This window comes from Salmo salar, chromosome 10 (assembly GCF_965601325.2).
Source record: "Salmo salar chromosome 10, fSalSal1, whole genome shotgun sequence".
NCBI lineage: Eukaryota > Metazoa > Chordata > Actinopteri > Salmoniformes > Salmonidae > Salmo > Salmo salar.
In genome coordinates this window covers 13,195,362-13,221,920 of record NC_138300.1, presented here as the reverse complement: position 1 = coordinate 13,221,920, position 26,559 = coordinate 13,195,362, and the positions used below count along the sequence as shown (strand labels likewise).

The following is a 26,559-nucleotide window of genomic DNA, read 5'->3' as shown; positions in this document are numbered from 1 at the left end:
TCGTGGCTGAATGGAAGCAAGTCCCCGCAGCAATGTTCCAACATCTAGTGGAAAGCCTTCCTAGAAGAGTGGAGGCTGATATAGCAGAAAAGGGGGGACCAACTCCATATTAATGCCCATGATTTTGGAATGAGATGTTCGACTAGCAGGTGTCCACATACTTTTGGTCATGTAGTGTATTAAAAGCTATCTATGAAAAGCTGAGAACGAACACACACATGTAACATGTTCGGCTCTATGACGCTCACAAGCTACACAAGTCATTAGAAGGTAAGGGGTTCTTCTACATAGAAGATCATAGGAAATCCAAAGACATACTGTCTATTGTACTGTAATAAGCTCACATATTTGCTGTCACAAACTCCAAATTCCACACAGTTGGATTTTCATTTCTCAGTGAGGAAATCATTTCTCTACTTACAGCATTCATATAACTTAATTTGTTTCCGTTTTTTGCTCTGGCCGACCTCATTTTATTATTGACGTTTGTCAATAAAACTCACAAATGCAACTGTTTATGTCAAATTGTTTTGTGTTCTACTTGTAGCCCTGGTTGTCCTGAAATGAAAATGGTAAAATACACTAAATATAAGGAGTAGACATGCAGATAAATTGTCAGATAAATGAAAAGCCAATTTTTGCTGGAATCTCAGGACTGATAGGATTAAACAAACATTTACTTGGCCAAAGATTACAACACTACAGTTCTCACGCCAGCATGTCGCTATAGACTGTTTATAATGATTTGGAACATCAGCTGGAGAAATCCCATCTTAACCAAGACTAATCACGAGGCTCTCTTATGAGCAATCTCCCCTTTTTCACTATTAGATAAAGAGATATCAAACCTCTCCATCAATGACAGACGTGAAAAGAAGCTGTTCTACCACTTCATCGTAGTTTCACAACAATGAATGTGTTATACATCACCTTGCGATATAGCTCACGTTTCCTGACTGCGTTACACCGCACTCTGAAAGCTGGCCTCCACTTCTACAGCTTTGAAAGTGGAGAACAATGCAACCACTGCAACTTAGATCTGAATGTAGCAATGCTTTTAGGACTACATTTCATACAGACACATTTCCTGTTCTCTAGAAGCGTGGATCGTACAATATTTACAAGTCCATATAAAATGGATGTCATTTTCATTGGTCCTGAGGGCTCATAAGCCTCCGTCATACCACTGCCTTTTCACAAATCACACCCCCATCACAAAACACACCATCAATACACACTCGTTGGAAAGAAGGAGACAAAAACCAAACTACGGAAATTATGCTTCCACACGATTTATCATCAGAGCTCTTTATATATAGTTTTTTTTATCATAAATGGCACAATCGATCATAATGATTTTTATATGGCTCATCATCACTGTATCATGATTACCCGGGACAATTAACACAGGAGTGGTCCAGTGTTTTTTCCAACACTATAAAAGGATTAGGGTGCTATAAATAAGGGGTCCGTCCTCACGGGGGTAAGGTGGGGGATCCCTTTCTCAGCGGGTGGGTGGGCAGAGACACTGGATCCTTATATGAGGAGGATATCACATCTGGAGACAAACAGTGCAGATTAAGGAAAGAGACAGAAGATGCACTGGGGATGGAGTGTGGGAGGGCCCTAACACAATTACACACAACCCTACCGAATGCCCCAGCGCCTCTTCTAAGAGGCACTGAGATAAATAGAGCCAAAGCCAGGTCATTTCCCATACATCTGAAGAGCCAGAAGCAGCAGTCAGCTGAGAGACAGTGGCAGCATCCCAAATTATGCCCTTTTCCCTACATGGAGCACTACTTTTGACCAGAGCCCTTATGGGCCGTGGTCAAAAGTAATGCACTATATAAGGAATAGGGTGCCATTTGGGACACAGGCACAGAGGAGAACAACAAGGCCCAATAGGTTTATGATGCTGCCTCAAAGTCTTTCTGATTCTATTTGTGATGGCTTTCCATTCAATTGGTCTGTATGGTACCCCAGTAATGGTATGGTCAGTAATGATATAGAACAGTAAAAACTTTATTAGTCACTGCGAAGACAGAGATTATTTATTTATTCTCAGCAAGGACTGATAAAGTCCTCTTCCTCTGGGTTGCCATTTTCAAGCCTGGTCTCATAGAATAGATATAGTAAATGTAAATCCGGGACACTCAAATGAGTATGATATGGTACGGTTGGTATGGTTACATAAGACAGAAGGTTACTTAAGGCAAAAAGTAGGATGGTTGGTCAGGGTGGATGGGTCGTCGTATAACACAAACGTCTAGCAACCCAAAGGTTGCGTGTTCGAATCTCATTAGGTGTCACAACTGTCGGAAGGATTAGACCAAAGCGCAACGTGTTGAGTGCTCATCTTCTTTTATTAGAGTAACGTGAACACTTAAACAAAAAAATAACAAAACGACACACGACAGTTCCGTAAGGTAACATTGACTATACGAAAAACAACCACCCACAACCCACAGGAAAAAAACAGGCTGCCTAAGTATGGCTTCCAATCAGAGACAACGAAAGACACCTGCCTCTGATTGGAAACCATACTCGGCCACACATAGAAAATGAACATAGAAAATGAAAACTAGAACAAATCCCCATGAAACACACCAAAAACAACACCCCCTGCCACGCCCTGACCATACTACAATGACAAATGACCCCTTTTACTGGTCAGGATGTGACAGTACTCTTCCCCCCCCCCCCCCCCCCCCCCCCCCCCCCCTGCACCTCAAAACAAAAAACCCCACAAAAACAACCCCAAACCTAAAGGGAGGGAAGGGAGGGTGGCCACCGTCAACGACGGTTCCTGTGCTAAACCCCCCCTTCGCCTGTTCTGTTCTGCGCTGCCGACCCCCGCTGGAGGCTCTGGGCTGTAGACCGTTGCTGAAGACTCTGGGCTGCAGACCACCGCTGAAGGCTCTTGGCTGCAGACCACCGCTGAAGGCTCTTGGCTACAGACCACCGCTGAAGGCTCTTGGCTGCAGACCACCGCTGAAGGCTCTTGGCTGCAGACCACCGCTGAAGGCTCTTGGCTGCAGACCACCGCTGAAGGCTCTGGGTTGCAGACCACCGCTGAAGGCTCTGGGTTGCAGACCACCGCTGAAGGCTCTGGGTTGCAGACCACCGCTGAAGGCTCCGGGTTGCAGACCACCGCTGAAGGCTCCGGGTTGCAGACCACCGCTGAAGGCTCCGGGTTGCAGACCACCGCTGAAGGCTCCGGGTTGCAGACCACCGCTGAAGGCTCCGGGTTGCGGAGCGTCGTTGGAGGCTCCGGGTTGCGGAACGTCGCTGGAGGCTCCGGGTTGAGGAGCGTCACTGGAGGCTCCGGGTTGAGGAGCGTCACTGGAGGCTCCGGGCTGAGGAGTGTCACTGGAGGCTCCGGGCTGAGGAGCGTCAATGGAGGCCTCCTGCATGGAGCTGGGACCGGTCTCCCCGGACTGGGGAGACTTACAGGAGACTGGGTGCGCAGAGCAGGCACGAGGCACACTGGGCCGTAGAGGCGCACCGGAGGTCTGGAGCTCAGGGCTGGCACACTCCATCCTGGCTGGATGGTCACTGTAGCCCGGCACAGGCGGAGCGCTGGCACAGGGCGAACTGGGCTGTGCTGGGGAATGAGGGCTGCCGTGCGTAGAGCAGGCGCAGGATAAACTGGACCGAGGAGACGCACTGGCGGCCAGATGTGCTGAGCAGGCACACTCCTTCCTGGCTGAGTGCCAACTGTAGCACGGCAACGCTGCGGAGCCCGTACCGACCGCACCGGACTGTGCGTGCGGATGGGCGAGATAGTGCGCATCACCCCGTAATGCATCGCTCGCCCCTCTGCATTTCTGCTCAGTCGTGCCCTCTCCGCCAGTACCTCCTTCCGGAATCTCGCATCAAGCTCCGTGCTTGACTCCATGACTGGCACCGGTTTGCTCCACGGCTGTACGCCCGGGAAGTTAGGTCAGGGCTCCCCCCTGACCTAGCCAAACTACCCGTATGCCCCCCTCCAAAATAAATTTGGGGCTGCCTCTCAGCCTCCTCCTGACGTTCCAGCCGTTCCTCCCAGTAACGCCGTTCCGCCTTCGCTGCCTCTATCTCCTCCAGCGGGCGGCGATACTCTCCAGGTTGACTCCAGGGTCCTTTCCCGTCCAGGATTTCCTCCCAGGTCCAGGACTCCAGATACCTCTCCTGTTGCTCCCTTCCACGCTGCTTGATCCTTCGTTGGTGGGTGGTTCTGTCACAACTGTCGGAAGAATTAGACCAAAGCGCTGCGTGTTGAGTGCTCATCTTCTTTTATTAGAGTAACGTGAACACTTAAACAAAAAAAAAGAACAAAACGACACACGACAGTTCCGTAAGGTAACATTGACTATACGAAAAACAACCACCCACAACCCACAGGAAAAAACAGGCTGCCTAAGTATGGCTTCCAATCAGAGACAACGAAAGACACCTGCCTCTGATTGGAAACCATACTCGGCCACACGTAGAAAATGAACATAGAAAATGAAAACTAGAACAAATCCCCATGAAACAAACCAACCCCAAAACACACCAAAAACAACACCCCATGCCACGCCCTGACCATACTACAATGACAAATGACCCCTTTTACTGGTCAGGACATGACATTAGGGACAACGTTAGCATTTTAGCTAATTAGCAACTTACTTACAACTTTTAGCTACTTTATATCTACTTAGCATATTAGCTAACCCTTCACCTAAGCCTTTAACCTAACTCCTAACCCTAAACTTAACCCTAACCTTAACCCCCAACCCCTAGCTTAGCTAGCATCAGAAACCTAGCTAACGTTAGCATTAGCCCACTAGCTAATGTTAGCCAAATTGGAAATTCATAACATATTCTATGAATTGCAAATTCGTAACATTTCATACGAATTGTAATTTGTAAAATATCATACGAAATTGATGATGGACATCCAGAAATTCATATCATACTAATTGGGGTGTCACGGATTGACATTTTTACTATTTTAAGTCTACCCCTGATTCCAGGTTGCATTTTCTGTATCAACCCTATGGTAATGGTGATACAGAATGGACAAACTGACACACCATATATTCTGTAAGAGATTTTGAATAACTCAAAACATGGCTCCATGTGACGTGCATTAGAAACCAGCCAAAATTATTTTTTTGCATCAAAAGTAAACACTTTAATCCAATTAAATAATCCTTGTGTAAGCAAACTACCTTTATTTATAGCTAATGCTATAATTATGTAGATGGCTGCATGACATTCTCTTTATGAGGTGCCCACACACGTTTCTGTAATAGAGGGCCCTCGATTCATTTTGTGTGGTCTTATGATTAATTCATGGCTCTCATATCTCATTTTGTGAATGCACATATCCCTACATGATGATGACTAATACGTCAAGCATTATCAGTAGAACCTACATCAAATTCCTTAAGAGATGTAAACCTTGGTTCCTCACAGTATGTCTTTGTTTTTTTCAAAAGGAGAGTGGAATACCACTCTACCTTTAGTATTGTTATGCTTTTTAGGGATTGAACCCTGGTGCATGTACAGTGCCTTCAGAAAGTATTCACAACCCTTGACTTTTTCTACATTTTGTTGTTACAGCTTGAATTTAAAATGGATTACATTGAGATTTTGTGTCACTGGCCTACACACAATACCCCTTAATGTCAAAGTGGAATTATGAGATTGTTTTTTATTTTTTTATTTTACAAATTAATTAAAAATGAAAAGCTGAAATGTCTTGAGTCAATAAGTATTCAACCCCTTTGTTATGGCAAGCTTGAATAAGTTCGGGAGTAAAAAATGTCCTTAACAAGTCAAATAATAACTTGCATGGACTCACTCTGTGTGCAATAATAGTTTAACATGCTTTTTTAATGACTACCTCATCTCTGTACCCCACACATACCGTGACAAAGTATTTCAGATTTTTTTCTTCTCTATTTTTGGATATTTTTTATACTGAATGTTATCAGATTTTCAACCAAAACCTAATATTAGATAAAGGAACCTGAGTTCACAAATAACATAAAAATATATATACTTATTTTATTTAACAAAGTTAGCCAAATGCTTCCTGTAGTTGATCAGTCTCTCACATCACTGTGGAAGAATTTTGGCTGACTCTTTCATGCAGAACTGCTTTAACTCAGCAACATTTGTGGGTTTTCAAGAATGAACTGCTCGTTTCAAGTCCTGCCACAACATGTCAATTGGGATTAGGCTATGGCAAAACTTGAAATTGTTTGCTTTTTTTATAATTTTCATTTAGACTTGATTGTGTGTTTTGGATTACTGTCTTGTTGCATGACCCGGCTGCTTTTCAGCTTCAGCTCACAGACGGATGGCCTGACATTCTCCTGTAGAATTCTCTGATACAGAGCAGAATTCATGGTTCTTTCTATTAAGGCAAGTCGTCCAGGTCCTGAGGCAGCAAAAGCATCCCCAAACCCTCACACTAGCACCACCATGCTTGACCATTGGTATGAGGTTCTTACTGTGGAATGCAGCGTTTGGTTTTTGCCAGACATAATGTAACCCATCTTGTCCAAAACGTAGACTCAAGTTTGCAAAAAGCACCTGGAAGATCATCAAGACTCTTGAAAGAATGTTCTATGGACAGGTGAGTCAAAAGCATAACTTTTTGGATGACATGGGTCCCATGATGGCTGGTGAAAACCAAACAATACATTCCACAGTTTGAACCTTATACCAACGATCAAGCATGGTGGTGGTAGTGTGATGGTTTGGGGATGCTTTGCTTGGCATTGACATGGTGATCTTAGGCTTGCGTGCGTCTGCTCGACCATTGGAACCCATTTCATGAAACTCCCGACGAACAGTTCTTGTGCTGACGTTGCTTCCAGTGGCAGTTTGGAACGAGGTAGTGAATGTTGCAACCGAGGACAGGCAATTTTTAAGCCCTACGCACTTCAGCACTCTGCAGTCCTGTTCTGTGATCTTGTGTGGCCTACCACTTTGTGGTTGAGTTGTTGTGACTCTTAGTCATATCCATTTAAGTGATAATGCCTGAGAAGCCGGAGTTTGGAGGATTTATCGGAAAACCGTGCCAATATATCGTCCAAACACCGGCTTCGAGGGCATTATCACTTTTAAACAACGGGTTACCAATATATTCAAATAATAATTGACATATTTTCATAAAAAAATATATTTTGATGAATTTATTCATACTATATCATCCTTACATAAGATATAGCCCCGACACAAATCTAGGGTTGCTACCCAAGCCGGCTGGTCGTTTGTTCTATCGGTTCGGTTGCCAGAGACGCAACCCAGTTGTTCAGTCTTTTTGTTCTGTATCTATGGACACGACCCAGTCGTTCGTTCTAAATGTTCCATTGCCATACTGTCTGGCAACATTCTTAACCCTTGCTTGCTAGCTAACCAACTACGGCTAACTTAAAGTCACATCAAAAACTGCAGCAAGAATAAAAGCAAAGTAGCTGCATTTGCATAAGCTGTTTTCTAGTGACATTTATTTGGATACATCCATAACAATTAGCTAATGAGGCGCGATTTCGCCTGTCATAGAAAATGTGCTCATTTGTCAGGACACTGTTGTTCAGAGGAGCTAGCCAACAACACAATCACTTCAAGCTGAAGCTGGAAAGACTGCAAACTAGCTGCACTTCGTTTCATTTCAACTTTTTTCAATTAACATTTCTTTGTATATATCCACAAAAATGATGCCAGCTGATTCATGATTTTGACTGGCTGAGAAACATCTGTCTGTCTCATCCCGACTCCCAACACGTTCATTACTATGGAACAGCTGTAGATCGAATTTGAATATTGAAACAATGTTGCAAATGTAGGAGAGACAGATAGCAAGGTTTATACAAATCTCCGCTGTTGAAAACAAAATGTTAGTCGAAAAGAATTGTGAGAATGTCTAGATGCTTTTTATAGTGGAGATCAAGTGTATAAGTTGCCTGGCTGGGCTGATGAGACAGTGGATTGCGCAGTCAGATGGAAAAGAGTAAATAGGCATTTTAGCCGGTGGTAACTTGTGGAATAGACACCCGCTGCAATGCGGTTTTAACTAATCAGCATTCAGGATTAGAAACACCTGTTGTATAATTCACAATAACAGCACTTACAGCTGACCGGGGCAGCTCTAGCAGTACAGAAAATTGATGAACTGACTTGCTGTAAAGGTGGCATCCTATGTCGATGCCACGACGAAAGTCACTGAGGTCTTCAGTAAGGCCATTCTACTACCAATCCACTAATTTGACGGGGTGTCCTCATACCTTTGTATATATAGTGTATTTTCAAGCATAGTGGTGGCTGCATCATGTTATGGGTATGCTTGTCATCTGCAAGGACTAGGGATTTTTTTTAGGATAAAAATAAATGTAATAGAGCTAAGCAAAGGCAAAATCCTAGAGGAAAACTTGGTTCAGTCTGTGGGAGACAAATTCACCTTTCAGCAGGGCAATAACCTAAAACACAAGGACGAATATACACTCGAGTTGCTTACCAAGACGACATTGAATGGTCCTGAGTGGCCTAGTTACAGTTTGACTTAAATCGGCTTGAGAATCTATGGCAGGACTTGAAAATAGCTGTTTAGCAATGATCAACAACCAACTTGACAAAGCTTGAAGAATTTAAATATTGTACAATCCAGGTGTGCACAGCTTTTAGACACTTACCCAGAAAGACTCATAGCTGTAATTGCTGCCAAAGGTGATTCTAACATGTATTGACTCAGGGGTTTGAATACTTACACTTCCGGTCAAAAGTTTTAGAACACCTACTCATTGCTACATTGTAGAATAATAGTGAAGACATCACAACTATGAAAGAACACATATGGAATCATGTAGTAACAAAAAAAGTGTTAAAAAAATATATAAATATATTTTATATTTGAGATTCTTCAAACCCTTGAATTATTAGTGTAGGTAAATCAGATACTTCTGTATTTCATTTTCAATAAATGTGCAAACATTTCCAAAAACATTTTTCACTTTGTCATTATGGGATATTGTGTGAAGATTGGTAAGAAAAAAATCGATTTAATCCGAATTCGGGCTGAAACACAACAAAATGTGGACTATGTCAAGGGGTATGAATAGTTTCTGAAGGCACTGTATATGTGCTGGCCAGCAGTTTTAACCACTCGACCACGGCTCTGCACACAGTAGGTCTTTCTATATACCAGCTGCAAGTGAACAGAGAAGTAAAATGACTACATTTTAGAGAGCTAAAATCAGATACTTAATACCTTGACTGACATAGTCAAGAAATTCCTTCCTGTTCCACCCACTTCCATTGCCAAGAGTGTTTTGGCCCGGTATTGACCCTTCCACTCAAAATGGCTACTCTGATAACACAACGGTCTGTTGGGTTCTTAAAGGACAGGAGCCCAGGGATGCAGCATAATACAGTTGAAGTCGGAAGTTTACATACACTTAGGTTGGAGTCATTAAAACCTGTTTTTCAACCTCTCCACAAATTTCTTGTTAACAAACTATAGTTTTGGCAAGTCGGTTAGGACATCTACTTTGTGCATGACACAAGTCATTTTTCCAACAATTGTTTACAGACAGATTATTTCACTTATTATTCACTGTATCACAATTCCAGTGGGTCAGAAGTTTACATACACTAAGTTGACTGTGCCTTTAAACAGCTTGGAAAATTCCAGAAAATGATTTCATGGCTTTAGAACCTTCTGATAGGCTAATTGACATCATTTGAGTCAATTGGAGGTGTACCTGTGGATGTATTTCAAGGCCTACCTTCAAACTCATTGCCTCTTTGCTTGACATCATGGGAAAATCAAAAGAAATCAGCCAAGACCTCCACAAGTCTGGTTCATTCTTGGGAGCAATTTCCAAATGCCTGAAGGTACCACGTTCATCTGTACAAACAATAGTACGCAAGTATAAACACCATGGGACCACGCAGCCGTTATACCACACAGGAAGGAGACGCGTTCTGTCTCCTAGAGATTAACGTACTTTGTGCGAAAAGTGCAAATGAATCCCAGAACAACAGCAAAGGACCTTGTGAAGATGCTGGAGGAAACAGGTATAAAAGTATCTATATCCACAGTAAAACGAGTCCTATATCGACATAACCTGAAAGGCCGCTCAGCAAGGAAGAAGCCACTGCGCCAAAACCAACATAAAAAAGCCAGACTACGGTTTGCAACTGCACATGGGGACAAAGATCGTACTTTTTGGAGAAATGTCCTCTGGTCTGATGAAACAAAAATAGAACTGTTTGGCCATAATGACCATCGTTATGTTTGGAGGAAAAAGGGGGATGCTTGCAAGCCGAAGAACACCATCCCAACCGTGAAGCACAGGGGTGGCAGCGTCATGTTGTGGGGGTGCTTTGCTGCAGGAGGGACTGGTGCACTTCATAAAAGATGGCATCATGAGGGAGGAAAATTATGTGGATATATTGAAGTAACATCTCAAGACATCAGTCAGGAAGTTAAAGCTTGGTCGCAAATGGGTCTTCCAAATGGACAATGACCCCAAGCATACTTCCAAAGTTGTGGCAAAATGGCTTAAGGAAAACAAAGTCAAGGTATTGGAGTGGCCATCACAAAGCCCTGACCTCAACCCTATAGAAAATTTGTGGGCAGAACTGAAAAAGCGTGTGCGAGCAAGTAGGCCTACAAACCTGACTCAGTTACTCCAGCTCTGTCAGGAGGAATGGGCCAAAATTCACCCAACTTATAGTGGAAAGCTTGTGGAAGGCTACCCGAAACATTTGACCCAAGTTAAACAATTTAAAGGCAAAGCTACCAAATACTAATTGAGTGTATGTAAACTTCTGACCCACTGGGAATGTGATGAAAGAAATAAAAGCTGAAATAAATCATTCTCTCTACTATTATTCTGACATTTCACATTCTTAAAATAAAGTGGTGATCCTAACTGACCTAAAACAGGGAATTGTTACTGGGATTAAATGTCAGGAATTGTGAAAAACTGAGTTTAAATGTATTCGGCTAAGTGTATGTAAACTTCCGACTTCAACTGACTATAGATATAAGTGGGTCTCACAGTAAATGAAGACGGCATCGCTCTCTATCTCAGTGCCAGTTGCAGTGTCTTTGATCCTTGGTGCTTGAGGTGTTGGCATAGGGATCCTTCTTGCCACCCCCTCCCTGCCTGCATTACATCCCAGAACTGTGAACCCTAAAAAAAAAAGAGCAATGGATGATGTGATGCAATAAAAAAATATGTTATTTAAAGAAGAGAAATAGATACATTTGAAGATAAATCACTTAATACATTGACATGTTACTGTGAGAAAAAATATTTGAAGGGATTCAAAATGTCAAAGAAATGCCAAAAATACAGTCATCACTCTCACATTTGCAATTCAATGACACATATTTTATCAGTGTATGATATGGCTATGACCTTAAGTTGAGGAGACATCTACTCCAGCCAAAAGAATGAAATAAACGATTTGGCCCCGGCTAGAGGCCCAAGCTCATAAAGTATGTGACGTTATCATGAGTGGGTGGAGATGTTTCTGCAATCACTCAAGCTTCAAATACATAGAATAAGATGGCCACTAATAAACTGACCGGGCTCCACCTGTCACGCCCTGACCTTAGAGACGTTTATTTTCCTCTAGTTTGGTTAGGTCAGGGTGTGATGTGGGGTGGGCAATCTAGTTTTTCTATTTCTTTGTTTTGGCTGAGTGTGGTTTCCAATCAGAGGCAGCTGTCCATCGTTGTCTCTGATTGGGAGCAATACTTAGGCAGCACTTTTTCCCTCCTTCAGTTGTGGAATCTTGTTTTTGTGTGCCTGCCTTTGAGCATCCCCAGAACATCACGTTTTCCCCCAGCTTGTGGTTTTGGTGAGTTTCATTTTCATTAAAATGATGTGGAATTCCATGCACGTTGCGCCTTGGTTTATTTATGATCGGGAGTTCAAAGATAGCGATCGTGACACCACCTTTGTGTATAGTTCTTGCGAAATGGAGAAAGTAGTGCCAATATTTACTCAAATTCTGTACATAAACTACATAGATACATTATAGGTGTTCCCTAATCCACTGACTTCTGACTTATTTCAAGTAAAAAAAACACTATTGTTGTAAATATTCTGGAAAAATAAACATTTCATATAGCTTCTCTTCTGTCACTGGAATGAGTAGAGTTGACTGCATTCAGGATCCATTTACAACTCAACAGTGGCAGCGTGAGGACAATCAAGGCATTGCATGTGTCCCATGTGCAGTAGTCCACAGAAGACAAAAGGCAAGGTACAGGTGATCCACAACTTTTACCTTAATAAAACAGATTACTCTGACCAGTCATATAAAATACTTAGTCAAAAATACACACCACATATCATAATACATTATGGATATTGTAATACATTAAGACTAATGGTCTTGAAAGATGCATGTCATAGGCTATGACAAATCCAAGGCACTCCTATTTATCTTGGGCATGTCCATGTAAGATACAATGAGGTAATGACTCGTTTTAAGGCGTATGCATCAACACTTCCTGCACCACTTACTGTAACATCTTCAAAACCAATGAGAAAAAGTATGTGGATATATTGAAGCAACATCTCAAGACATCAGTGACATGGACAAAATGGCCTCCATGATCGTGTCAAAACGTGTGGTTGTTGATAAAAGACAATACTATTAATACAATACAAATAATATACTTTATACAATACAAATATACTTGTAAGTACATCTATTTAATAACAAAGCAGTATATTTTGTCTCCAGCCATGGGGAAGGCCTAATCTCATCTACTGTCATCACCTTCTAGCCACTAGCCAATCAAAGTATGGGCTTGGTGTCATTCCAATCGACAATGGCATCTTTCTATATAGGAAAACAAAACACAAACAGTCAAAGACTTTAGTAAATGTTTACATTTTCATTATTATATTTCACTTAGTCCTGCATGTTGCAGCTCAAAGCCTAATATTTTCACTGTACCCTTCAATCACACCTGCAACCCTGTACATGTGACTATTAAACACTCAATCGGAATCAGGAATACTGTTACATAAAAATGTTGTACAACAAATGTTGTTCAAAGTATCACTTGAAATATCAATAGGCAGCATTATAAATCCTTCAATAATAACACATTTGTGTTTGACAGGCGCCTTTCAATACACTCAAGGACACGTTAAAAGTACATAATAATCTAAGTGGAAGTCAAATTAAATCCTAGTGCAATTAAAATAAACCAAACGGACCAAATGAAAACAAGACAGATTACATAGGGATACTGGTGAAGGCACACAAGTGGGAGTAGAACAGAGTCAATTAAGGCCTTTTTTAACAAGAAAAATGAGTTCACTCACTTTGTCCGTATACAGTGTTCAAGAGGAGGAATGAGATCAGTGTTGATATCTTGGCAGCCGGCAGATATTCCTGTGCTGCCTACAGCTGGAAATAAACACAAGAATACAAACTCTTCATTAACTTGATATGCTTTATGATTCTGTAAGTCATTAAATATGTGATATGTGAAGAATGAATGGGGCTGATCATTTCACATCAATAACCAAATAAATCAAATCAAGAAGCAAATAGCTACATACAAAAGGGATGCATCTGTGTCTAGTTCTCTAGCAGATCAAACCAACCCATCATCAGTGTTCTATACATACAGTGAGGCAGATTTCCTCCTGCTGATTGGCTAGGCCATCGTAGTAGTATAGGTCAAACTCCCCGAGCCCACACTGGTCACTCAACTAGAGGTCGACCGATTATGATTTTTCAGCGCCGATACCGATTATTGGAGGGCCACAAAGGGCTGTACCGATTAATCGGCCGATTATTGCTATGATTTTTTAAATATGTATATATACACACACACACACACACACACACACAGAGCTCTGAAGTGACAACGATACTGAAGAGTCTGCTTAGGAGACAAATACTCTCAACTGTTTGAATAATAAAAATAGAGTTTAAGTTACCTGTGATGAATGCTGAAAACAAAAACTGTAATTTCCATATGCAGGAAATCCTATTTTAATAATGGGCATGGTAAGAATTGACTACCAAAGTGCGAGTCATAATTCCCATGACACCTTCTAGCAAAATCTGAAAAGCGGTTCCTTCATTTATTCCATAGGATATTTTTAGATTAACTTAAAATAAGGTCTGTGTTTGGTTTAGGCTTACACCACCTTGCCAATTTTATAACTGTGTAGATATCCATAGGATATAACTCTGATCAATATAAGCGAAGATACATTTTTTTGTAGAGTGGATTTATGAAAATATGTTGACAAATGTTACCTAGTGAGATTTACACGGGTATCAAAACGCCGAGGCGGTTTAAGCACAAAACACAGACCTTGTTTGAAGTAGATCAAGACATTCTCTATGGAAGACATGAACGGTAAAATAACGAAGGAACCCCTTTCAAGTTCAGCCGCAAGTTATTACAGGAATTATGACGCGTCGACTATTTCTCTCTAAACCATGCCTACCACCGCTCAGTCAGACTGCTCTATCAAATATCAAATCATAGACTTAACTATAATATAATAAACCTTAGGTCATTAATATGGTCAAATCCGGAAACTATCATCTCGAAAACATTATTATTTCAGTGACATACGGAACCGCTCCGTATTTTATCTAACGGGTGGCATCCATAAGTCTAAATATTCCTGTTACATCGCACAACCTACAATGTTATTTCATAGTTTCGTAAAATTCTGGCAAATTAGTTCGCAACGAGCCAGATTCTGTATACCCTGATTCTGCGTGCAACGAACGCAAGAGAACTGACACAATTTCCCCTGGTTAATATTGCCTGCTAACCTGGATTTCTTTTAGCTAAATATGCAGGTTTAAAAATATATACTTCTGTGTATTGATTTTAAGAAAGGCATTGATGTTTATGGTTAGGTACAATCGTGCAACGATTGTGCTTTTTTTCGCAAATGCGCTTTTGTTAAATCATCCCCGTTTGGCGAAGTCTGCTGTCTTTGTTAGGAAGAAATAGTCTTCACAGTTCGCAACAAGCCAGGCGGCCCAAACTGCTGCATATACCCTGACTCTGTTTGCAAGAGAAGTGACACATTTTCCCTAGTTAAAAAGAAATTCATGTTAGCAGGCAATATTAACTAAATATGCAGGTTTAAAAAGATATACTTGTGTATTGATTTTAAGAAAGACATTGATGTTTATGGTTAGGTACACGTCGGAGCAAAGACAGTCCTTTTTCGCGAATGCGCACCACATCGATTATATGCAAAGCAGGACAGGCTAGATAAACTAGTAATATCATCAACCATGTGTAGTTAACTAATGTGTATGATTGATTGATTGTTTTTTTATGAGATAAGTTTAATGCTAGCTAGCAACTTACCTTGGCAACGTAAAGCAGGTGGTTAGAGCGTTGGGCTAGTTAACTTAAGGTTGCATCCCCAAGCTGACAAGGTAAAAATCTGTCGTTCTGCCCCTGAACAAGGCAGTTAACCTCTTACATCTAGATGTTCCGCTAGCGGAACACCGCTCCAATATCCAATGATAGGGCGTGGCGCGAATTACAAACACCTCAGAAATCCAAAAACTTAAATTTTTCAAACATATGACTATTTTACACCATTTTAAAGACAAGACTCTCCTTTATCTAACCACATTGTCCGATTTCAAAAAGGCTTTACAACGAAAGCAAAACATTAGATTATGTCAGGAGAGTACCCAGCCAGAAATAATCACACACCCATTTTTCAAGCTAAAATATGTCACAAAAACCAAAACCACAGCGAAATGCAGCACTAACCTTTGATGATCTTCATCAGATGACACTCCTAGGACATTATGTTATACAATACATGCATGTTTTGTTCAATCAAGTTCATATTTATATCATAAACCAGCTTTTTACATTAGCATGTGACGTTCAGAACTAGCATACCCACCGAAACTTCCGGTGAATTTACTAAATTACTCACGATAAACGTTCACAAAAAACATACATTATTTAAAGAATTATAGATACAGAACTCCTTTATGCAATCGCGGTGTCAGATTTTAAAATAGCTTTTCGGTGAAAGCACATTTTGCAATATTCTGAGTAGATAGCTCGCCATCACGGGCTAGCTAATTTGACACCCACCAAGTTTGGCACTCACCAAACTCAGATTTACTATAACAAAAATTGGATTACCTTTGCTGTTCTTCGTCAGAATGCACTCCCAGGACTTCTAGTTTACACCCAACGTTGTTTTGGTTCCAAATAATCCATAGTTATATCCAAATAGCGGCGTTTTGTTCTTGCGTTCAAGACACTATCCGAAGGGTGACGCGCCGGCGCGTATCGTGACAAAAAAATTCAAAATATTCCATTACCGTACTTCGAAGCATGTCAAACGCTGTTAAAAATCAATTTATGCGATTTTTCTCGTAAAATAGCGATAATATTCCGACCTGGAGACGTCGTTTTCGTTCAAAGACTGAAAATGTCAAATGGACTCTTCACGTGCACGCGCGCACCCGTTTCATTGTTATCAGATCGACCACTATCCACATGCGCTACTGTTTTTCAGCCAGGGACTGCAGAGTCATCATTCCCCCTTCTGGCGCCTTCTGAGAGCCCATGGGAGCATTAGAAAATGTCACGTTACAGCAGAGATCCTCTATTTTCCATAAAGAGGCTATAGAAGGCCAAGAAATGGTCAGAGAGGGCACTTCCTGTATGTAATCTTCTCAGGTTTTGGCCTGCCATATGAGTTCTGTTATACTCACAGACACCATTCAAACAGTTTTAGAAACTTTAGGGTGTTTTCTATCCAAATCGACAATTATATGCATATTCTAGTTTCTGGGCAGGAGTAATAACCAGATTAAATCGGGTACGTTTTTTATCCGGCCGTGAAAATTCTGCCCCCTATCCTAAACAGGTTAACCCACCGTTCCTACGCCGTCATTGAAAATAAGAATGTGTTCTTTAACTGACTTGCCTAGTTAAATAAAGGTTTTAAAAAATATACTGCTCAAAAAAATAAATGGAACACTTAAACAACACATCCTAGATCTGAATGAAAGAAATAATCTTATTAAATAATTTTTTCTTTACATAGTTGAATGTACTGACAACAAAATCACACAAAAATAATCAATGGAAATCCAATTTATCAACCCATGGAGGTCTGGATTTGGAGTCACACTCAAAATTAAAGTGGAAAACCACACTACAGGCTGATCCAACTTTGATGTAATGTCCTTAAAACAAGTCAAAATGAGGCTCAGTAGTGTGTGTGGCCTCCACGTGCCCGTATGACCTCCCTACAACGCCTGGGCATGCTCCTGATGAGGTGGTGGATGGTCTTCTGAGGGATCTCCTCCCAGACCTGGACTAAAGCATCCGCCAACTCCTGGACAGTCTGTGGTGCAACGTGGCGTTGGTGGATGGAGCGAGACATGATGTCCCAGATGTGCTCAATTGGATTCAGGTCTGGGGAACGGGCGGGCCAGTCCATAGCATCAATGCCTTCCTCTTGCAGGAACTGCTGACACACTCCAGCCACATGAGGTCTAGCATTTTCTTGCATTAGGAGGAACCCAGGGCCAACCGCACCAGCATATGGTCTCACAAGGGGTCTGAGGATCTCATCTCGGTACCTAATGGCAGTCAGGCTACCTCTGGCGAGCACATGGAGGGCTGTGCGGCCCCCAAAGAAATGCCACCCCACACCATGACTGACCCACCGCCAAACCGGTCATGCTGGAGGATGTTGCAGGCAGCAGAACGTTCTCCACGGCGTCTCCAGACTCTGTCACGTCTGTCACGTGCTCAGTGTGAACCTGCTTTCTCATCTGTGAAGAGCACAGGGCGCTAGTGGCAAATTTGCCAATCTTGGTGTTCTCTGGCAAATGCCAAACGTCCTGCACGGTGTTGGGCTGTAAGCACAACCCCCACCTGTGGACGTCGGGCCCTCATACCACCCTCATGGAGTCTGTTTCTGACCGTTTGAGCAGACACATGCACATTTGTGGCCTGCTGGAGGTCATTTTGCAGGGCTCTGGCAGTGCTTCTCCTGCTCCTCCTTGCACAAAGGCGGAGGTAGCGGTCCTGCTGCTGGGTTGTTGCCCTCCTACGTCCTCCTCCACGTCTCCTGATGTACTGGCCTGTCTCCTGGTAGCGCCTCCATGCTCTGGACACTACGCTGACAGACACAGCAAACCTTCTTGCCACAGCTCGCATTGATGTGCCATCCTGGATGAGCTGCACTACCTGAGCCACTTGTGTGGGTTGTAGACTCCGTCTCATGCTACCACTAGAGTGAAAGCACCGCCAGCATTCAAAAGTGACCAAAACATCAGCCAGGAAGCATAGGAACTGAGAAGTGGTCTGTGGTCCCCACCTGCAGAACCACTCCTTTATTGGGGGTGTCTTGCTAATTGCCTATAATTTCCACCTGTTGTCTATTCCATTTGCACAACAGCATGTGAAATGTATTGTCAATTAGTGTTGCTTCCTAAGTGGACAGTTTGATTTCACAGAAGTGTGATTGACTTGGAGTTACATTGTTTTGTTTAAGTGTTCCCTTTATTTTTTTGAGCAGTGTATATAAAAAAAAACATTAAAAAATAATAATAATATTTTTTTTTAAATTGGCAAATCGGTGGCCAAAAATACCGATTACCGATTGTTATGAAAACTTGAAATCGGCCCTAATTAATCGGCCATTCCTATTAATCGGTCGACCTCTACACTCAACAGCTCCTCCTGCACACCAAAGAGCACGCTGAAATGGCTCTCGCTGCACACCACCCAGAGAGGGAACTTGGGAGTCTTCAGGTTGGAACCAGCCTTCAAAACATATCAAACCATACATGATCCTAAAAACAAAAGGTATCTGGAAATGGAGCATATTGGTTGACGAGAGTAGACATGGGCATTGATTAAGTCAAAAAGTGTGAACTAAAATCAAAAACTCATTGGTTGTTAGTGTTTCTCTATGCGGCACGTGTTACTAACTAATTAGTCGTGATTTTAAAATAGTGCAGAAGAATTGATTAGAGGTAGACTCAGCGAGATGATGCAACGAGCAGCATGGCAGATTTTGAGATGAGTGTGTTGCAAGACTTTGCTCTCACACAGTCGCACAGAGTATGTGCACTGGGCCGCTTCACGCTACTACAATGTGGTAGCTACAGGACCAAAACGGAGGAGAAGTTTAGCTTCACGCCTTAACGCTCTTAATTGTTGCGGTAATTGACCCACCATGTGTTTACTTCGTGCATGCAACATCGTCTCGTTGAGTCTACCTTTAAAGGCGCAATCTGTGAAATGTACATTTGACCTATGGCAATTTCAATAGCAGAAGATGTGTCATGTAACCATGTGTTTTTACCTTGCAGATATTATAACGTTCAAATAAAGACAGCATTCTAAATGTCACTGCGACCTCTTGTTCCCTTGAGAAGGTTCAGGTTTCCAGTGCCTGAATCGAGCTCCTTGTGGTTGTTGAAGACATTCAATACAGCCCGTCCACACCGCAATAAATTGACACGCTCCTATGGAACAATAACAACCAAAATAAATGTCATGGTTAATAATGTTTCAATTATTACACTGAACATATAAAGTAATATAATATTCCATTGCGCCAAAAAAAAACGTTGCTTAATACAACAACACAGCCATTGGATCTCAGCAGTGGCCAACGTGAGGCACCTTGCTCTCGCAGCACCGGAGGGTCTTAATCTCCTAGTGACAAAATGCCATGTGAAGTCGAGACGGAATTAAATACTGGAACTTACAGAACGTTCTATGACTTATTACTCACTGATGTAAATCAAGAAAGCACTCCTATATGTTAATTAATGGTTGGTGAAGAACATTTAATTCACCATAATAAGTACTACGTCCCAAATAGCACCCAATTCCCTATATAGTGCACGGCTTTTGACATATAGGCCCTGGTCAAAAGTAGTGCACTACATAGGGAATATGGTGACATTTGGGATGCATCGCCTGTCTGACTGATGTGTTATCTCTATGCAGGGTGGTATAACTATACCATTACAAAGGTGATCCAATCCTACCTTCTTCTGTACAATCCCATATCTCAGATCAGGTGTATCTGAGAATGTGAAACTCTAACTCCTCCACTCGGCACTGAAAAACTGCTGCTAGATCCAAGGATGAGCTCTTTCAGGGTAGAAAACACAGAAAGACATTATCACTAAACATCACAGCATTTTAACTCAAACCAGGCCAAATATTTGAGCTCCTGTCCAGTAATCATATACGAGTCCCAAATGGAACCCTATTCCCTATGTAGCGCACTACATTTGATCAGAGCCCATAGGGCTCTGGTGAAAAGTAGTGCACTATGTAAGGAATAGGGTGCCATTTGGGATGCATCCCATGGGTTTACTATCAGAACTGGGCTGAGGCAAACTGAAGGAGTGGAAGGACACTGTGGAGAGCTCACTCAACTCCTCCTCATCAATGTCTGCAATCAAATATATTGTCCACGTCATCCACTACTGCAACAGAAGTGTCATAATGATAACAATGGACATTTAATTAATGTTACATTCAGCTTGATAAAATGTTATAATTACCCAAAATCTTCTCCGACATGTGCAGATCATCATTTTGATTGGTCATTGATTTTTCTTTTGAAAATAAATAAATACACATATATGAAATAGGCTACAATAAGAAATGATCATGAAAACTGTTGAAGGAAACTCAGAGCTCCTTACTTGTTTTTTTCCTACTCTCTCAAACCCATATCCATCTTCATCACTTCCTTTCCCCGGTGTGCTACGTGGCTGTTGGCTTTCTCTCAGCAGGGGAGAGCTCGGTCAGCCCTGTAACCATTCTCTGTGACTGGACAATCAATGGAGGCCCATCTCTGCTGTTTTTGCTGTCTTCTTCATTTACCAGAAGAAGATTAGGGGGCGTCGAGTCTAGCATTATCTATTGGATTCCTTAGAGAAAACACAATTCAAATCACCAAATAAGGGAATAAAGTGAGCTTTCATCAGTTGTATGTATCACAAGATTCAGTTCAGTGAAGATACTGTATCTGTCACGCCCTGACCATAGAGAGCCTTTTTATTCTCTATTTTGGTTAGGTCGGGGTGTGACTAGGGTGGGTAATCTAGTGTGTGTATTTCTTTGTTGGCCTGGTATGGTTTCCAATCAGAGGCAGCTGTTTAGCGTTGTCTCTGATTGGGGGTCATATTTAGACAGCCATTTCCCCACTGTGTTTTGTGGGATCTTGTTTTTGTGTAGTTGCCTGTGAGCACTTCATTAGCTTCACGTGTTCGTTTATTCTTTATAGTTTTTTGTTGTTGAGAGTTTCATTTATTAAACATGTGGAACCCAGATCACGCTGCGCTTTGATCCGAGTATGCTTCCAACGACGATCGTGACAGAAGATCCCACCACAACAGGACCAAGCAGCGTGTCCAGGAGGAGAGGGTATCCTGGGCTTGGGAGGAGACCAAGGAGGAGAAGACATACTGGACTTGGGAGGAAATCTTGGCAGGAGACGAAAGCCTTCCTTGGCGGCAGACGCAAGGAGAGAAGGGAGGACAGCGACGACGGCGGGGTTTGCGGCCACATAAAAAAACAAAAGACAGCCCGAAAAATGTTTTTGGGGGGGCACACGGGGTGGTCGGCGGAGCCGGGGAGTGAGCCAGTGACAACCTGGGAGGAAATAAGAGGTGGTTGGTCGACCCAAGGAGAGTACCAGAGCCCGCCTGGGAGTCGATGGAACAGTGCGAGGAGGGATACCGGAGAATAGAGTTGGCTAGGAGTATGCGGCAACGCAGGCGTTTGGAGGAGCGTGTCACCAATCCGGTGCAACTTGTGCCGGTCCCAAGCATCAGGCCTCCAGTGCGCCTCCCCAGTCCGGTACGTCCTGTGTCTCCTCCTCGCACGCTCCCTGAAGTGCGTGTTCCCAGTCCGGTGCGTCCTGTTCTAGCTCCCTGCACTCGCCGTGCGAGGTGTGTCATCGTTCCGGTACAACCTGTGCCGGCTATACGCACCAGGTCTCCAGTGCGCCTCCACAGCCCAGTACGTCCTGTGCCAGCTCCTCGCACTCGCCCTGATGTGCGTGTCACCAGTCCGGTGCCACCTGTACCGGCCCCACGCACTAGGCCTCCAGTGCGCCTTCCCAGTCCGGTACGTCCTGTTCCTGCTCCTGGCACTCGCCCTGAAGTGCATGTCACCAGTCCGGTGCCACCTGTGCCGGCTCCACGCACCAGGCTTCTGGCGACGATCCCCAGTCCGGAGCTTCCGGCGACGATCCCCAGTCCGGAGCTTCCGGCGACGGCTCGCAGTCCGGAGCTTCCGGCGACGGCCCGCAGTCCGGAGCCTCCGGCGACGGCCCGCAGTCCGGAGCCTCCGGCGACGGCCCGCAGTCCGGAACCTCCTGCGACGGCCCGCAGTCCGGAACCTCCTGCGACGGCCCGCAGTCCGGAACCTCCTGCGACGGCCCGCAGTCCGGGAACCTCCTGCGACGGCCCGCAATCCGGGAACCTCCTGCGACGGCCCGCAGTCCGGGAACCTCCTGCGACGGTCCGGGAACCTCCTGCGACGGCCCGCAGTCCGGGAACCTCCTGCGACGGCCCGCAGTCCGGGAACCTCCTGCGACGGCACGCAGTCCGGGAACCTCCTGCGACGGCACGCAGTCCGGGAACCTCCTGCGACGGCACGCAGTCCGGGAACCTCCTGCGACGGCCCGCAGTCCGGGAACCTCCTGCGACGGCCCGCAGTCCGGGAACCTCCTGCGACGGCCCGCAGTCCGGGAATCTCCTGCGACGGCCCGCAGTCCGGGAACCTCCTGCGACGGCCCGCAGTCCGGAACCTCCTACGACGGTCCGCAATCCGGAACCTCCTGCGACGGTCCACAGGCCGGAGCCCTCCTTTGCGCCGGTGCCCAGCCCAGGCACGGCGTCCAGACCCGCTCCAGGGCAGGAGCCTTCCACTGCGCCGGTGCCCAGTCCAAGCACGGCGTCCAGTCCAGCTCCAAGGCCGGAGCCTTCCTCTGCGCCGGTGCCCAGTCCAGGCACGGCGTCCAGTCCCGCTCCATGGCAGGAGCCTTCCTCTGCGCCGATGTCCAGTCCAGGCACTGCGGCCAACTCAGCTCCATGGCCGGAGCCTTCCTCGGCGCCGGTGCCCAGTCCAGGTGCGGCGTTCAACCCAGCTCCATGGCCGGGGTCCTCCTCTGCGCCGAGGCCCAGTCCGGGCACGGCATTCTACCCGGCTCCATGGCTGGACCCGTGGTCTGGGCGGGGGCAAAGTCCCGCACCAGAGCCGCCACCGATGCTGGCGGATCCGCGAGCGGAGTGGGTACTTCACCCTGCACCGGAGCCGCCACCAACACTAGATGCCCACCCAGACCCTCCCCTATTGAGTCAGGTTTTGCGGCCGGAGTCCGCACCTTTGGGGGGGGGGGGTACTGTCACGCCCTGACCATAGAGCCTTTTTATTCTCTATTTTGGTTAGATCGGGGTGTGACTAGAGTGGGTAATCTAGTGTGTGTATTTCTTTGTTGGCCTGGTATGGTTCCCAATCAGAGGCAGCTGTTTAGCGTTGTCTCTGATTGGGGATCATATTTAGGCAGCCATTTCCCCACTGTGTTTTGTGGGATCTTGTTTTTGTGTAGTTGTCTGTGAGCACTTCATTACCTTCACGTGTTCGTTTATTCTTTATTGTTTAGTTTTTTTTGAGTTTCATTTAATAAACATGTGGAACCCAGATCACGCTGCGCTATGGTCCAAGTATGCTTCCAACGACGATCGTGACAGTATCCATGATTATGAATATACAAATCCCTTATACCAATATCTGGTTGTATTCACAAGGCGTAACAGTGTAGGTTCCGTCCCTCTCTTCGCCCCAACCTGGGCTCGAACCAGGGACCCTTGCACACATCAACAACTGACACCCACGAAGCATCGTTACCCATCGCGCCACAAAAGCCGCGGCCCTTGCAACGCAAGGGGAACAACCACTTCAGGTCTCAGAGCGAGTGACGTCACCGATTGAAACGCTATTAGCGCGCACAACCGCTAACTAACTAGCCATTTCACATCGGTTACAAAGGCACCAAACTGAAGAAAACAGTCAAACAGGGAGGGACTGAACTTCTCCAATAAAAAAAAACTCCTTTTTGTTTTGCGTTGTGAAGCGTTTTACTACAGTGTGCACTAATGAATACGACCCAGGTTTCATTTAGTCAAACACTGTACCTGGGAAGAACTAGCTATGGGACCTGCAATCATGCCTTGTCTGAGGCGGCTTGTTTTCTTCTTATGAGTACTCTCTGAGGTGACAACAGTATTTTTTGGTCTGAAAAGGATTCCCTCTTAGTGGAGATGTCATTATCTAGGAAGGAATGTACAGGCTGTCGGTCCTGCTGGCTCTGGCTACATTTATGGCTCCAGATACTTCTCTGGGTAGCTGTGGGGTGAGTATCTGATGCTTCAAATGATGATAATGTACAATGTGATGGACAGACAACCTCTGTAAGCGACCTGTGACAGAAAACAAATCACAAAGAACAGTCCGGAAGACATCAACACAGAACCCTTGCAAATAATCTAACTAACATGTTGCCTTCTGGTTGCTGAGATGATCTAATAAAATTCCTTTAGTTTATGATGAATACCTTGACATTTCAGTTTTGTTGAAAATAAATTCAGTAGTGTTCTCTTCTGTGCTGGGGTTGACGTCATACACTGTTTGTGTCGCTGTTGGAGACTTTGTCAATAACTTCTGTATAACGTTAATTGATTTGGTCTGGATGGCATCGCTGTTGAAGCCTGTCCTGTCATCTTTATGTCTAATATGATGTCTTACAATGATCTCCAACATTGATTTTAAGGGACTGTCTTTATCATTGAATAAAATATTACAATCAGCATATTAGTTAATACATAGTTATGTTCCATTTTCACTCTCAATACATTCAAACGCATCTTTGTTTTATTAGCTAGCTAGCTAGATTACCTTGTTTTTGATAGATAGACCGCTCAGGTAAAACAGTTGTAGCAAGTCGGATCTATTGCTGATGCTCTTGACTTTATCCATGCAAGCAATCATTTGCTCCCCGTAATTTAGTGTGTGCAGGTAAACAAACATGGACTGAGCCTGTTGTTAGCTAGCATAACTGTAACGTTACCCGTTCAAATTATGGCTAATAATGCTAGCTACGTTTTCTGACTGTCTAGCTACATTATCTAATATTATCTGTTTGTAAGCACACTTTACACAAATCCAGATGATATGGTGGTGTTGTTTAGACGGGCTAACGCGTTAGCCAGCTGAGAGATAGCTAGCGTTTGCATTTTATTCCTATTTCAAATGTGCACATATCTCCACCTACCTTCCGACAGAGAAATTCCCGCACAAGCGATGCAGCAACTTGTTCAACTCGTACACATAATTTGTCATGGATTACAAATTCCTACGCGAAAATGTTGCTAGCTAACCAGCTACACTAAACAACAGTGTGATCTGTTTCTACGGTAACGGCCCATGAGTTTTATTTGTATTTATTTTATTATTTATAATATTATGATTATTTAAAAAAAAACAATTTTTATAATATATATTTTTTTGTAACGGGCCATGAGTGATGCTGGCTGAGCCAAATGAGGCTGGCTTTGCCATAGTCTTTATAACTTCTTGATAGAATGGTTAAATACAGCAAAGACCCTGGTAGGCGTATGTTTATGTTGTGTCAAAAGCAGCAGTTTTTTTTTTTTTTACAACAAAAACAACTTGAATGGAATTATTTTCGTCTCCATAGCAAAATACATCAAGAAATGTGAGGAATGTAACAGTTCATTAGGATTGTTACATTCCCCAGCAAGAAAACCAAATAATGTTGCTCAAACAGATAGGGGAACTAACAAAAAGTCACTGACAACAACCAAAACGAAACAGGTGGGGTTTTAGGAGGGGTTCTGAAAGACACTCATGGGATGTCCACTGAAAGTTCTCTAGCAACAACTGGGACCTAAAAGACAACCACCACGATCGCCCACTAAATTTGCTCCAGAACAGGAAAACAAAATAAAATCCTACACCAAAAAGTTGAGCAGAAATGAAAACAGCGGAGATCAGATAAAGGATTGCTTGTCTAGAAATCAAAATAGGTCGAGCCATCTAAAGGTGTTGAATATCCACATCTCTCAAGACAACTGGAGCCAGCCACTTTTAAATAGCACTTGGGCCAGCACAGGTGAAACACCTTCCCACTAACGAGATGGCAACCAGCACAGGTTTAACACACTGACCAAAGAGGTGACACAATCGGTGTGCCCTATGTGCTAACGTGCTAAAATCCGACCTCAAAACATACATGGGAAAACTAAAATCTGTAAGAGGATCTCCATGTTAGCTGTTGCACATGCTGCAGCTACTCTTCCTGGGGTCCACATAAAACATAAAATACATGACTGAGTACACAGTTATAGACAAGAACAACATAAGATATTATTACATTAAAAGGCATATTGTCAAGGCACCAAGAGACAACAACAACACAAAATACTATTTACATACTATTCATATAT

General features: G+C 43.7%; 1 long non-coding RNA gene across 3 annotated transcripts; it reads right to left on the bottom strand.

The window, feature by feature from the left end:
- Positions 1-3,223: 3,223 nt before the first annotated feature.
- Positions 3,224-25,511, bottom strand: LOC106613528 (uncharacterized). 3 transcript variants are annotated; one of them, XR_001330502.3, is made up of 8 exons: positions 25,365-25,511; positions 20,728-20,955; positions 20,584-20,637; positions 20,059-20,164; positions 19,365-19,527; positions 13,341-13,425; positions 12,787-12,849; positions 3,224-11,183 (listed from the first exon to the last, which is right to left on the bottom strand). It is a non-coding gene; the product is annotated as an uncharacterized LOC106613528 (long non-coding RNA). The 3 variants fall into 3 exon arrangements; XR_001330500.2 differs by lacking the exon at positions 3,224-11,183 and having other exon boundaries at positions 12,266-12,849; XR_001330504.2 differs by lacking the exons at positions 3,224-11,183; positions 20,584-20,637 and having other exon boundaries at positions 12,266-12,849.
- Positions 25,512-26,559: the final 1,048 nt, after the last annotated feature.